The following is a 14973-nucleotide window of genomic DNA, read 5'->3' as shown; positions in this document are numbered from 1 at the left end:
GTCCCTGCTGGGGACTGTGGAGGCCAGGGCCTCGGGGCTGACCTGTGAACTGCAGAAGTAGAACCAAGAAACCCCTGAGGACACCACCGGCAACATGTCCCTCTGCAGGTTTAAGTTATTATGGAAAGGGGAGGCATGTAGATGGTGAATTATATGAGCAGATATGGGCTGTTTTCCAGCACTATTTTGTGTACAACTAATTTATTTTTATTGTAAAAATGCAATAAACTGGTTAAAAGATCTGCTTAGTCTGTGTTCTTGTCTTAGTCACTATTCTGTTGCTGTAAAGAGCCATGACCAAGGTAACTCTTATATAGAGGAAACCATTTGACTGAGGGCTGGCTTACAGTTTCAGAGGCTTAGTCCATTATCACCATGGTGGGGAGCATACCACTAGAGCACTCCATGAGAGCTACATCCTGATCCGCAGGCAGAGAGAGAGAGAGAGAGAGAAAGGAGACAGACAGGGAGACAGACAGACAGACAGAGACAGAGAAACTGAGCCTGCCATGCTCTTTTTAAACCTCAAAGCCCACCCCACCCCCAGTGACACACTTCCTTCAACAAGCAAACCTACTCCAACAAGGCCACACCTCCTAATCCTTCTCAAATAGGGCCACTCCCTGGTGACTAACCCTTCAAATGTATGAGTCTATGGGGACAATTCTTATTCAACCCATTCCATTACTCATTCACAGCTGTGTGAAATGTTCCCAGAGAGGTGAACCTCAGAGAGAGTACTGAGAAACCAGAAGAACAGTTCCACTCAAGTCTAACTTGGTGAGCCAATGTTAATACACCACCCAAGAGAATGGCTCTGACCCCAGTAATGGCTGTATATCCAGGAGAAGGGGGGACTCAGCACCTCCCCCTCCACGGCAGACATTAATGGGTACAATGTTACACAGATCTCTGGGGAATAATCAAAGCTACTGAGTTCAAGAGGGTAACATCCATGTGCCCAAATGACATCCATATAACAGGCATTCAACAAGGATGGTTCCATTCTGTCACTGTAACAAATGCCCCCAAGTAACTTGGGGATGGTATCTGACTTTCGCTTCCAGGTCACACACAAGCCATCACTGAGGGGAAGAGAGGGCAGTGCTGCTAGCTGGCTGGCTTACTGTCTCATGCTTGGCTTTCTGATACAGCTCAGGCGATGGCCTGCCAGGGATGGGGTAGGTTGTCCACAGAGGGCTTCTCTCCTCCATCCATCATCCATCTAAAGTAGCCACAAGCCAGTCTGATCTGGACAATCTGCTAAGGCTCCCTCATGTGACTCAAGGCTGTGTCAAGCTGACAGCTGCAGCTGGTTTGTCGACAAGACTTCCAAAACTCCTCCCGGAGAGAAGAATTGAGCCCTGTGGGGGAGGGGCAGTTGATACATTAGATACCTTTTCTGTTGCTGTGATTTAATACTATAACCGAGGCAATTTATATAAGAAAGTGTTGGTTTTGGCTTACTGTTCCAGAGAGCTAAGAGTCCATCACAGCAAGGCAGCAAGGGGCAGGCATGGTGACGGGCTGTGAGTGGGCAGATCAAAGATTCACCTGCAAGCAGGAAGCAGAGAAAATGACCTGCAAATAGCAAGGGGCTTTAAATTCTCAAAGCCCATCTCCAGTGATGTAACTCCAGTACAGAAGGGCCACGCCTTCTAAACAGCAGCAACAATTGGGAATTGTTTACATGGGGGGGGAGGGAAGGCGAGGTGCTTCTCTTTCCAACTACCACAACTGGTGGCTCAATCTTGGGCTTGAATACCATTTGGGTGGGAGACAATCTGAGAACACAATATATAATATCCTTTAAAGGATCTGTTGGGGGGCTGAAGAGATGGCTCAGCGGTTAAGACTGTTCTTCCAGAGGCCCTGAGTTCAAATCCCAGCAACCACATTGGCTCACAACCATCTGTAATGGGATCTGATGCCCCCTTCTGGTGTGTCTGAAGACAGCTACAGTGTACTCATATACATAAAATAATCTTTAAAAATAAAAAGGAGCCGATGTCTGCTGGTTCTGCAGGGCATTGCCTTGTCTGAATAAGGTGGTCACACTGCAGAAAAGGCCACAGTGAAACCCCAGCTCCCCAGGAACTGACTTCACCTTGGTCTCTATGTTAACTGGAAAACTTCACTTTCACTTAATTTACTTAACATAAAACGCATCGTGATAATTACGTCAGGTACACGATTAATTACATCAGGTGGTACTTTCAACATTCCTTGTGCTGTACAGCCATTACCCACAAACTTCATTCATTCTTCAGTGTGAAAAGTCAGGAGCGATATGTTTTGAAAAATGCGGTATGATGCGCCCCGGAGGGCGTGCCTTAGCAGGTCTGTGCTGAGGCACCCCCCACCCCCGCCCCTTGAAGTACCAGCCATGCAACAGGTCTAGTAATAAAATAAAGTTTATTTTGGGACATGAGAAGGATGAGAAGGGGAGTTGAGAAGCGGGTAGAGGCAGAGAAAAGGGAAAGAGAAGGGACAGAGAAGGAGCAGGGGGGTGGGGGAGTTGGGGGGTGGGGGTGGTCAAATAGTCCTTTTATAGCAAACCAGGCACCTACCTGGCTGTTGCTAGGTAACTATTGGGCAGAGCCTAAAAAAAAATGCATACAAGGAATCTCTACCAGACAACATGTAGAAAATCTTACGCCACCCCCCCCCCCCCCCCCCCCGGCCACACTGAGGCTCAAACCAGGATTTTGGACTCGCGTGGCAAGCACGCCCACTGAGCTGTGTTCCCAGACCTGAACTCATGTAACATCTTACCCTTACTGCAAACATTGGGAAATTGATGGAGAGCTATCAGCACGTCAGCCCGGCTAACAGTAGTAACACTAGGATTCTGCAGCCTCCCCTCCAGCCTGGAGTCCCTTCCATCTCCATCTCCCAGGACATGTTATATGGTCTCTCTCAGTGTATATCAGTTCTGGTCTCTTCCTGCACACCAACTCGAGCCAATGCACATTGGTTTTCCAAAGCCAGGCACAGCTTTACCTAAGCTCAAAAGTGCCACTTTCACCTTGAGCTGCACTTGGAAAGGTACAGAAGCCCCGCCTCCTAAGGGAAGCAAGGAGCCTGCTATATGCTGAGGGTCAGACCCCAGCTGGGAACCAACACCATCACTGGTTCTAGAGAACACGTTGTCATAGAGATTTACTGAGTAGGAAGGGTCTCCAAAGATCATAACCAAGATGGGGCAGCTCCTGGTGGGGAACCTGTCTTCAACCGTCAGGGGCTGATAAGGACCAACGACAACAGCCAATCAGGGAAGTGACAAGGAGTCAGACTTGGTTCAAAATAAAATGCCCCAGGCCTGGGGAGAGGGTAAAAGTGGCAAAATGTCTTTAGATCACAAACATGACGACCTGAATTCAATCCCCAGGATGGTGGTTAAAAAAAAAAAAAAAAAAAAAAAAAAAAAAAAAGCTAGTCAAGGAGATGGAGTAACAGAATCATAGAGGCCTTGCCAACCCGACTCAGGAGGTGAGAGGTGAAGAATTCAAGAGGTGTGGGGTGGGGCCAACTCCTTGAAAGCTCATATAGCTGACACTATGACTGATCGTGAAAAAGTCAGGCACTTAACACTTTAGGAAAATGGATGCATTTTCTGGAAAGCCGAGCAAATGGCATCTGTCACCTTAGAAAAATCTTGGCTTATAATACAGACTAATATAGGTGTGGTAACGCACCATCTGGGACATTAGAGCATCCTGGGGTCCTTTAAGAACACCGTGTGCCCAGAAGTACCTGCAGGTAAGGAGACCCCCAAAAAAGTCAGCAGAGCATCTCTGTACATCCACCTTCCACAGAGAAAAGCCTGTCGACAGATAGCCGGAGTTCTCCATTCCCTCATAGCCAGAGTAAATGAGGCCACACAGAGGTGCTTCAGTTTGGCTTTGTTTGTGGTACGGGGCATCCACATCTGCTACACCAGCTGTACCCCGACTCCCCACCCCAGCCCTGATGGTCTCCTTCCTGACCAGGCAATGGGGAGCTGCTCTCCTGACATTCTCTGTCTGCTATCTGCTTCCCTTCATCACGCAGACGCTCCTTGGTGTCTGGCTAGTTCTCAGTCCATTTTGCAGTTAGAGGAACCGTGCTTCATCCAGACCAGGAGACTGACATGCGATCACACAGGATACATACACCTGCCCAAGACATAGGATGCAAGTCTGTCAGGCTTCAGTGCTTCTACTGGGCACCTGACTGCCAAAGAATCACACAACTTTCTTGGGGATGTGAGCTGAAGCCAGAACCTGCTCCCTGCATGTATGGTGTTGATCATGGCAAATGCTGCTTGCTGCTGGCTGTAGACGGCCCACTCTGGAAGGATGAGAACCAGGTCAGTGGGTAAGTGGGTCAGTGGGTGAGGGCCTGTGATGATATCCCCTTTCCATCTCTTCCTCCCTCTTTCCTCTCCTCTCTATCTCTCTATCTCTCTGTTCCTCTGTCTCTCTCTGTTCCTCTGTCTCTCTCTGTCTCTCTCTGTCTCTCTCTGTCTCTCTTTGTCTCTCTATCTCTGTGTGTGTGTGTGTGTCTCTCTCTCTCCCTTCAGTGAGCTACCTCTACTCCCATGCCCCATGTCATATATAGAGTCCAAAGTTGGTTTTCTACATCTGGACATGGTGATCTAGGCATCAAGTCTCAGCATTTAGGTGGAGGTAGGACAGTTTGGAATTCAGAGTCACCCTCAGCTATGTAGACAGTTGAAAGCCTAAACCTGTCTGGTCTCAAATAAATAAATAAATAAATAAATAAATAAATAAATAAATAATATATCTAGGGTCAAGGTTGATTCTGTTTAGAGACTATCTGAGGGATGGGGGAGGGATGCAGAGGGCACAAAGAATTGAGTTTATTTGAACTGAATGCTAACATCCTCCTCCTCTCGTCCTGACGACAGGACTGCTGGCTGCCTCCTGCATCTGAGCCCAGATGCGCTTGTGTTTGCCCATAGCTCCCCTGTGCTTAGCACCTGCCCTTGCCCAAGACCCAACACCACCATTCCTGCCGGCACCAAGAAACAGGAACCAATGAGTGTCCTCTGCGCTGCTTTGTTGTTAGATGCCGGCCCCAAAACAGCTTGTTTCAGACGGTTTGTTCCAACCTCCAGGTTGTATGAGCCATGGAAACTGCAAACCAGAGTTATTAGTAATGCTAATTCAATTCTTTTTTTTTTCAATCTGTGAGGTTTTGTTTGTTTGTTTGTTGTTTTGGCTAGCCATTTTCTTTTCATTCGTTATGAAAATACTTAGTCTCACATTTTATCATGGCAAGCAAACTTTATTAATTCAGCCAAGGAGGTCAGTGAAACTATGGTTGACCTCCAACAGCTGAGAGTCGCTGGAATAAGAAGCAGCTGGAGGCATCTGTGATTCAAACAGCACACCTCGATCATCCATCCAGGAAGGGCTTGGCAGCACCAAGGGCCTGGGGCACAGGCAAGCCAGTCATCTGCGCAGATGATCTGCGCAGACCTCTCCAGGATCACGCAGGCTCCTCTGTGGGCTGCCTCCACGGGTTGCCACAGCCTGGACGTAGAAACCTCTGAGATCTCTCCACTTTTTTTTTTTTAAGGTAGGCAATTAGCAATACAAACTTACATCTTAAAGCTGCTTCCGTGTGTCCCACAAATTGGTGTATGTTCTATTTTCATTATCATTCAATTCTCAAGTTTTTAATGTCAGGATACTTATTCGGACCAGGACCACATGCACCATGGGAAAACAGCCAGCAATTCTGTATCTAGAAGGTTCCCTGGCCCTCAGGCCCAGCTCCTCCCTTCTTGCCGGTCACTGAGTCCTCTCCAGGTTCTCTAAACCTGCAGCCTCCCCTCTGCACCTGCTGCAGCACCTCGGGGCTTTCTGACTGGACAGAAGTCTGCCCATCATCTCTGGAAGTCGGTCAGTCAGCCTTCTCTCTCCTGTGCTGTTCCAAATTTCAGTCAGCCTAGTCGGAAGCATTTCGGACCAGGCTGGGTTTCCCTATCTTGTTGCTTTTATTCTTTTCCTAACAGAAGACTCCTCACCAAGCCTTGCTGCAGACGTCTGTGTGCCGACAAAGCCTCATGAATGGTAAATTGTCCAGGTTTAATCTAGCCGTTTCTGAGTCTGAATTCAGTAACTGTCCTTCCTGCTCTTTGCTCCCTAAGTCTTAGTAAATGATTCCAGTAGTTACATCTGGAATGCAGAGAAAAACTAAGATTTAGCCAAAAATCTACCTGCAACCATTTTTTTGACAGGTCATCTCAAGTCTGTGGGATCACAAAAATCTCTTTTAGAAAATACTACAATAAGAGAGGATGTGCCTAATCTGTAGAAACTTGATGCCCCAGGGAAAGGGGATGCTGGCGAGGGTGAGGTGGGGGTGTGTGGAGGAGCACCCTTTCAGAAGCAAAGAGGAAGAAGGATAGAGTGAAGAACTCGGGGAGGGCCGGCCGTGAAGGAGGACAACGTTTGGAATGTAAATAACTAAAATAATTTTTAAAATACTATAATATTTGATGCCAAGGTGCCAGTCTTTGATTTGGCTCAGTAAATCAAAATCCCTTCTTCATCCCTTCAGAGTTGAGCTTCTGGCAGCGAATGACACAACACGTGAGTCAGCGTGTCAGAGCTGATATTAAGGTATAGCGATGTCACCTCTAAGGGAATCTTTGAGCTTTGGTGGAGAAACACCAAACTGGGGACACTGGAAACTTTGCCAGGATTTACCACTCAGAGTTTTAACCTCTGCCTGAAGTTTCGACTTGGATATTGAGGAAGGTTTCTTTAATTTCAAATTTCAGTAAATATGCTAGAAGTCAGAACGTCTGTGGAGGCAAAGCTATCGGGGTAATGCTGCCATCGTGTGGTTATTCCGGGTATTGCGAGTGAGTCCAATTATGTGACATGAGACGCAGTAGGCCTGTGAGACACTTTTGAGCCAGGGTGAGAAGGGAAAGTCTCTGCTGTGCACCATAGACAAAGCCGAGACCTCAGCCCTCGTTCCTCAGTGACACTTTCCCTCCTGACAAATGGGGGCGCGAGTGTTCAAACTCGCGGATTCCAGCTGAAGGGACGCTTGTATCTTCCTGTTAGCAGAACCGGTTGGAGAGGGTTCAAAATTTAAAGTGGGAGTGATGGAAGCAGAGAGGAAAAGCATGAAGTCGAATACATATGATCAAAATAAATCATCAACCACATTAACTGTGTGGTTCACTCCTATGTGTAGACACATTATACAGTGACTTTATGATATAAAATTTCAGTCACAAGCAAAATTATAGATAATAGACAGTGAGACACGTATACCCATCAAGTTTAAATATTGCTGATTCAGCCACCCTTTTCTTCTATTCTGTTTGGACACGCTCAGGACTGAACCCAAAATCTGTGCACACTGTGCAAGGGCCTCACCTCCGGGATACACCCAGTCCTCGTGAATTTAGTTATTTTTAAAAACGATTTTTTTAAAAAAATTCTTCTAGCTGGTGAGGTGGCTCAGCAGGTGAAGGTGCTTGCCACCAAGCGTGACTAGAGTTCAATCCCTGGGGTAAAAGAAGAGAACTGATTTCTGAAAGTCGTCCTCCAACACATAAACTCGCAGACAGTAATAACAATAATTAATACTTTTACATTGTTTTGTTGAAAGTTTCAGAAGCAAATCAAAACACTGCAAGACAGGTTTCTAACAGACTCGGCTGTTTTACTCAACATAACCACGATGCCACTGTCACACCAAACTATGCTAACACTTCCGTATTATTGTTACTGTTGTGGTGTTATTGTTACTGTTGTTGTTTTGAGATAGGGTTTCTCTGTGTAGCCCTGGCTGTCCTGAAACTCACTAGGTAGACCAGGCTGGCTTCAAACTCGCAGAGATCCACCGGCCTCTGCCTTCTTGGTGCTGGGATTAAAGGCATGTGTAACCAATTCCCCCCTCCACTCCAGGATCTGATCCGTGGCCCAGCAGTTAATTGGTTTACAATCCAGTTGAGCAGGTGTGGGGTGGTGGGGTGGGAGCTGCGGGATGGATTGCTGCAGGCTACAGCTGTTCTCAGCAGAGACCAGCCCTGTAGTCTACATGCTCACCTAAAGATGGAATTACAGCAGATTCAGCACGCCCACCCTATACTTAATTTGTTCCTAAGTGTTTCTTATTAGTATTACTCCAGTGATTGTTTCTGTTTCAAAATGTTGTCTTTTCACAAACACAGGCTTCCAAAAGCGTCCGTTTTGGAATCTTATGCAGGAGTCTTACCTTAGAATCAAATAGTTAGTCGTAGCCTAATGTAGAAGTTCCCTTTAAGATCAGCAAACTAACAAGACTAATGTTAAGTACTACTGATTTTTGGGTTTGTGATATTTTGTAACTTGCTATCTCCTTCTTCCTACACATAATCATCTTCAGTACCCCAGAAACTTGTCACGACTAGACTGTGGATATAGCTCAGGGCAGAGGGCTTACCCCGCATGCCCAAGGTCCTGAGTTCAATCCTTAGTACCACAAAAGAAGTAGGCATCAGGGAGGGGAGACAAGTGCCATACCAGTGCAGTGGGACAAACTAGGCTTCTTTGTGCGGGGGTTTTAGACTGTGACTCTGTCCATGTAAGAAAGCCTGACAGAAGACATGAGACAGAGGACTCAGAGGAGCTGGGGACATGGCTCCAGGTTAAAGGGCAGGCTATGCTGACACAAGGACCTGAGCCTGAATCCCTAGAAGCCCTTGTGAATGCCAGGTAAGTGTGGCAGCCTGCCTTTAACTCCAGCCTCAGAAACTGAGGATGGAATCCCCAGATCTAGCTAGCTAGCCTTATTGATGAGCTCCAGGTTTGATTGAGAGACCCTGTCTTACAGAATACAGTGAAAGACCAATGTGGGATAATTCCCAGTGTCAGTGTTGGGCTTCCATATGTGCACTCAAGTGGCACCAATGCACACACACACACACTCATACACCCCACACATGCACACACATACACCACACGCATAGGCATACACACAGACCATGTGCAGGAACACGTGTTCTGTGTAGGGGGCAGGAGTTTGAGTCAGATCTGGGCAGTGCAGGCTAAAAGGATAGGAAAAAAATCATTCCTACCCAGGACCCTCCTGGAACTTCTTGTGTGGAGAATTGCTTTAAGCCTGTGTGTTTTCTAAAACACCTTTCTAAGGAATAGGTCTTTCATCTCCCTGCAGGAGAGCCTCAGTTTAGCAGTTTTGACAAATGGGAAAATATAGCTAAGAAAGAGTATCAGAAAGAGGTCAGTATCAAAAGTCGAATAGGAAATGTCACTGTGTGTCACATTAGAGCTTGTCTTCTGCACAGCTCCACAGGGGATTTTCTATAATCCTCGCAGCTGTTGTCGTGATGGTTTCCAGGATCTCAAGAATAAGTAGATTCGGGCAGTAATGTTCTGTGCCAACTCAGCACATGTCACTTGTGGCCTATCCTCGCCTCATGTGTGCATTCTGGCACATCCACACATACACAGCTTTGGTAATTCTCCAACATACCCTTGACATTCCAGAAACCTTCTCTGGAAAGCCAGCATGGGAGGCAAAGAGGTTGCTGTAGCAAAATCCCTGTGTTGGCGTGGCTGGGCCTGTTGATCCGTAGTAACAGGGCACAGTGGGCAACAGTGTTAATTCCAGCACTTGGAGGCTGGGGCTCAGGCTGGACCCTATGTCAAGACCTTGTCTCAAAACAACAAAAACAAATACAATTTTTAAAAAAAAAACTTTTATACTGGTTTTCAAATTCTTCTGAACTCTCCCCCAGCCCCTGCTAAGATGCCTCCACCCCAAGATCTGATCCGTGACCCAGCAATGAACTGGTTTACAATCCAGTTCAGCAGGTGTGGGGTGGGGTGGGGTAGGAGCTGCCGGATGGATTGCTGCAGGCTACAGCTCTTCTCAGCAGAGACCAGCCCTGCGCGTGCTCGCCTGATGATGGAATTACAGCAGATTCAGCATCCCCACCCTACGCTTAATCTGTCCTTACGTGTTTCTTCTCAGTATTACTCCAGGTAATATGATTTCCCACCCACTCCCACCGTTTTCAAAACTGAAAGCACTTTCTTCTTTTCCAATGTTAGCTGTAATGCATATTCATCAGGAAACATTTTTAAATGGCTTTTTTTTTTTTTTTTACTTCTAGTGAGAACTTCTCTCAGGATGATTCTAGAATGTTCTTCTAGTAAAGGCTGGGAAGGTAGCTCAGTGAGTAAAGTGTTTACTGTATAAGCACAGGGACTTGAGTTCAAATCCATGGCAATCACATAAAAGTAGTGTATAGGTGTGTGTGCCTGGAATCCCAGTGTTGGGTGCAAAAATGGGCAGATCCAGGGGACTCATTGTTGAGCCAGCCTAGCTGTACTGGGGTGCTTCTGGGAGAAACTATCTCAAGGGAATAAGGTGAAGCAAGATATTATCTCTGTCCTCTTTCAGCATGTGCACATGTGCACACACACACACACACACACATGCAGACACACAGTGATGCACATACCACATATACACATGCACAGACACACACACGTGTTTACATACACAGACACACAGAAACACATACATACACAGACACACACATACACATATATACATACACAGACGTGCATATATACATACACAGACACACACATACACATATATACATATACTGATACATATACATGTATATCCACACACATATGTATACACACACACACACTGTTCTGCTAGAGAGCAGAGGAAGCAGCCCACCCTTCAGAGGACCTGGCAGGAGGGAGTAATTGACCCAGATATGATCACCTCCTGTCATCTCAAGTGAAAGAAGAGCCTTCCCTGCAGTCGGAGCCCGGGATAGGGTTCTCTAGGTCTGTTTGGGTCTTTAAAATGCTTAAGGGCAAAGACTACTCCATTGATGGCCTGGGCAGCTGGGCAGGAGAAATCTGATTATTTCTAAATGTTATCTAGTGAGCAGAAGAAAGAGCCTTTGTTGAGAAACCTCTGGTGTCTGCCTTTCTGGGTTCTGATCTGTCCACTGCCTGTCCTAGAAAAAGAAGCCATTGATCAGGTAGGCCAGGCCGAGAACCCTGTGTCCCGTGACCTTTTGTCTCCTGATACCTATGAATTCAAGCTAGAAACACTGTTTTATATGGTTTGAGGTGGAGAGACCAGCAGATATTCTCACCATTTGCAGTGGTTCTAGAAGGTTCTGAGGCACACAGACAACATCCACAAGTGGATGTTTTACTACAATGGTAGCAGGATCCGATGTTCTGGAAATTTCCTGTTGGTTAGGTTTGGGAAGTTGCTGAGCCTCTAGCTCAGAAGAACTCACAGGTAACTGTATCGCTTCAAAGACTGAAGATACCTCGGGGTGTGGCTCAGTTGGCAGAGTGCTGGCTTGCCTAGCATGCACTAGACTCCATTCCCAGAACCACACAGACCAAGTGGCTTGCCCTTGAAATCCCAGCACTAAAGAGGCAGAGGCAAGAGGATCAGAAGTTCAAGGCTGACCTCAGAGCAGCTGTGGCTGCCTACAGAAGACTCAGCCTATCAGCAATCAATAGTGGATCAGGGAGGAGCTTAAGAGGCCCTTCTCTCCCACGACCAATAGATTCTGAGGGAGAGGCACCCATTGTGTGCCACTGAGGAACCCTCCAGCCCATGGTTCAAACCCATGGTTACATAGACATTTCCAGTTAAGCTCACTGGGTCTCAAAACAAACACCCCCCAAAACCCCATGTGTTGTTTGTTTGAAGGAAGTTTGTAGAGAGGAAGAGGAGGGGTGTGATGCAAGTGGGAGGGGCTTAGGAGATATATAATAATATAATAATGATATATAATAATAATCACCTTATACATGCATGAAACTGTCAAAGAACAAAATAAAAGTTAAAAAAAAAAGAGAGAGACAAAACTCAAGGTTATCCTCAGCTACATAGTGAGTTTGAGGCTAGCCTTGAGTACATAAAACCCTGCCAAGTAATTAACCTGGGAGAAGTAATTAACCAGGGACCCCATGCTGTTGACAGGACTAGATCTTGTAGTGCAGCTTCTGGAATGCAAGCCAGTCACCAACCTGGCAGGAGCCATCTCCTCTGTCCCTCAGAATCCTGGCAGGTCAGGCCTCAGGCCTGGGCCCTAGACAGACCTGGACTAGGGATTTTTCAAGCCCAGGCCCTAAGGAGGTCAGCGCTGCTGCTTGCACTATTCCCACCACCCACCCCAGGCCTCTGGGGAGTCAGAGGAAGTTGCTGACCTGTCCCCTAGAGGAATAATTGCATTAGTAAGGTGGCCTCTGGTGGCTTTGTCAGCAGTTTCAAGGCTTTGAGTTGAGTAATCCTTTGGCGTCTGCCCCAGCAGCTGGCGGTCACAGGCTGGGGGAACACCCCCCACCCCCCTCCCCTGCCTCAGGCTCAGCTAACCCCTGCATAGTATATCTCCTGTCATCTAACCTTTGAGTTGTCGTCCTTATCGCCAGCACAGGGCTGAGTCCTGGGAGAACCCAGCATGCCAAGAATGTCAGAAGAACACAGATTCAGGAACAGACCTTCTGCCTTCTGATCAGATGCTAAGCTAAACTCTAACCCCATTTCTGGAATCTTCCATCTGGACAGAGGAAAGTACTTCTGGAGTAAGCTTCAACATTAAGAGCACAGCCCGGGCCTGGACAAGACTTAGCAGTAGGCAACGGGTGGGTTAAGTGGAAACTGAACAGGTTTTAAAGGATGGGCAGGGATGAAGTTGGGGAGCAGGAGGGGCACCCCCTTGCTCTGCCTTCAGGGCATTCTTCAGGGCTTGAGCAGAGGTAATGCCCCATGCGGAAGGGATTGCATCTGTCCTGACTCTCCCTGCACCTGCCTAGAACACATACCTGGTGGGGTCAAGGTCTCTGGGCTCAATTTGACACAAAGCCTTCCCGAGGCCCAGCTAGGGGACTAGGACTTTCTCCCTTCCTCAGTTCTTCCTCTATACCGTCAGCCCCAAATGAGGCCCAAGTCCACCCGGGAAAGAAGACAACGACTCCTTTTGGCACTGGCCTCGCCCTGCCCCCTCCCTCTACCCTACTAACCTTTTATAGTATATCTCCCGTCCCCTCCCCCCCAGAACACACCCACCTGCTTGAGAGATGAAGAAACAGAAGTGCACAGAGCTCAGCAAATAAAATGTCAGGCTAGGCATTAGCCAGGCCCTGGGTCCTGTCTCCATCTGGCCCCTCCTCATGACACAGGCTCACCCAGGTGTCTCCCTGGAGACGCTGGGATGGATCTGCATTGATTTATAACCATCCCCGACTCTTTACTGCTCCATAGCTGTGCAGCTTGAGGCAACTTACCTCTCCACTCTGGGCCACTCTGACTCAGTCTCCCAGCTGTGAGGCTCATAGTGGCAGCTTCTCTGTCGGGACACTCTGAGGTGTATGACAGTGGCGGTTTGTGTGAGAAGTCACTGAACTCTTCCCCAGAGCACTTCACTGCTGAGACCTTTGACCCCTCCTCCCGACCATATATCATCCATACTCGTAGGTCCTACATTTCCCTCTTCACTGGTTCAGCTCAACCCTCGGCTCAGCCTGGCCTCTTCTGCCCCCTCATGATTGCCCCCTCAAACTTGGGCCTCACTCACATGTCTATGCGGGTCAGTGTTGGGGCATAGATCTTAGGTGAGGACAGAGACTACTGAGAAGCTGTCACGAAGCTGTCACAGGAGCCACGAATGTCTTTCAAGATTGCCCACGGAGAGGATGGAAGACTTGGATGTGTAAAGCCAATGACATGTCTAGGGTACAAACCTTGCTCTGATACCCTGACTTGGCTGCTAAGTGGAGCTTCAGGCCTTGTCCATGAAGGGTCCTGAGGGGCTTCCAGGTAGGAGTGAGGACAGACAGGACATAGAGAGGCTCCTGTCCTCAGCGGATCACCCTGCAAAGCCCCTGAGCTGACTTTCCAAATCCCCAATAGTGCTTCTCTGTCACAGTGAGGGTTAACCCCACTTAGAAGGCCTTGCCCCACCCTTCTGTCCTCTTAACTCCATGATCCTTCTAGGCACTCCCAGGCTCTAATGCGGGACAGAATTGATCTACCCCACTCTGTGGGGTGAGGGCAGCTGAGGATGGGCATCCCTCCCTGCACACCAACATCCATTTGTGGCCTGGGGAGAGGATGGCAAGGGAACAAAATAGTAGGGACAGGAACGGATGTTTTCTGGTGTTGCTTCAATCTTCTTCATTAGTACCAGGCACCAAAATACATTCTGGGAAATCATCTTAACTTCATTTTCCCAACTACAACCTAAGACTGGCATTGTATCACACTAACGGAGAAAACTAAGGTTCAGAGGGACTAAGTCACTTGTTTGGGATGCATGGCCCATGACAGAGCAGAAGCATACGTGGAGGTGGATCTTTGCTTGCCCTAGTGCCTCATTCTCAGTGAGCCTGGAACCAGGAGGCACAGACTCCTACTTCATGAGCTGTGTCCCACCTCATTGCCCCATGGAAAAATATCCACTAGCTTCTCCTCTGCACCCAGCCTGCCCAACACCCTCTGCTGGACCTGATCAGAAAGACATCTGGAGATGGGAGTGTTCTGTGGGGAAAGGTCCCAAACCACTGATCCCAAGTAGTCCTTTATCAAGAGACTAGGTCAAGAACCACCAGGATAGAGGGTGGGCTTCCCAGGACCCAACGTGAACAAGCAACCAGATGCAGAAACCTACACAGACACAGTGCTACAGGCACAGTCACACATGCCCCGAATACATGACATGGTGAATGCCACAAAAACAAATGTATAACACTCCTCCTCTTATAAGATTTGTCACTGGATAACAGACAGCATGCAGTCTCAGCCAAGCTCCTTGCTCCTATGCAAAGTCTGTAAGGACAGCAAAGGATGGACCGACCCCAGGCGTGTTAGGCAGTGTAGGAGTCGGTATGAAGGCAGCAGGACTGACGGGCTCCCAGGGGCACCTGGGTAATGCTGCAGGTGTGG

This window comes from Grammomys surdaster, unplaced genomic scaffold (genome assembly GCF_004785775.1).
Source record: "Grammomys surdaster isolate TR1022 unplaced genomic scaffold, NIH_TR_1.0 241, whole genome shotgun sequence".
NCBI lineage: Eukaryota > Metazoa > Chordata > Mammalia > Rodentia > Muridae > Grammomys > Grammomys surdaster.
The sequence above is the reverse complement of the archived record's forward strand: the minus strand, read 5'-3'. Positions refer to the sequence as shown.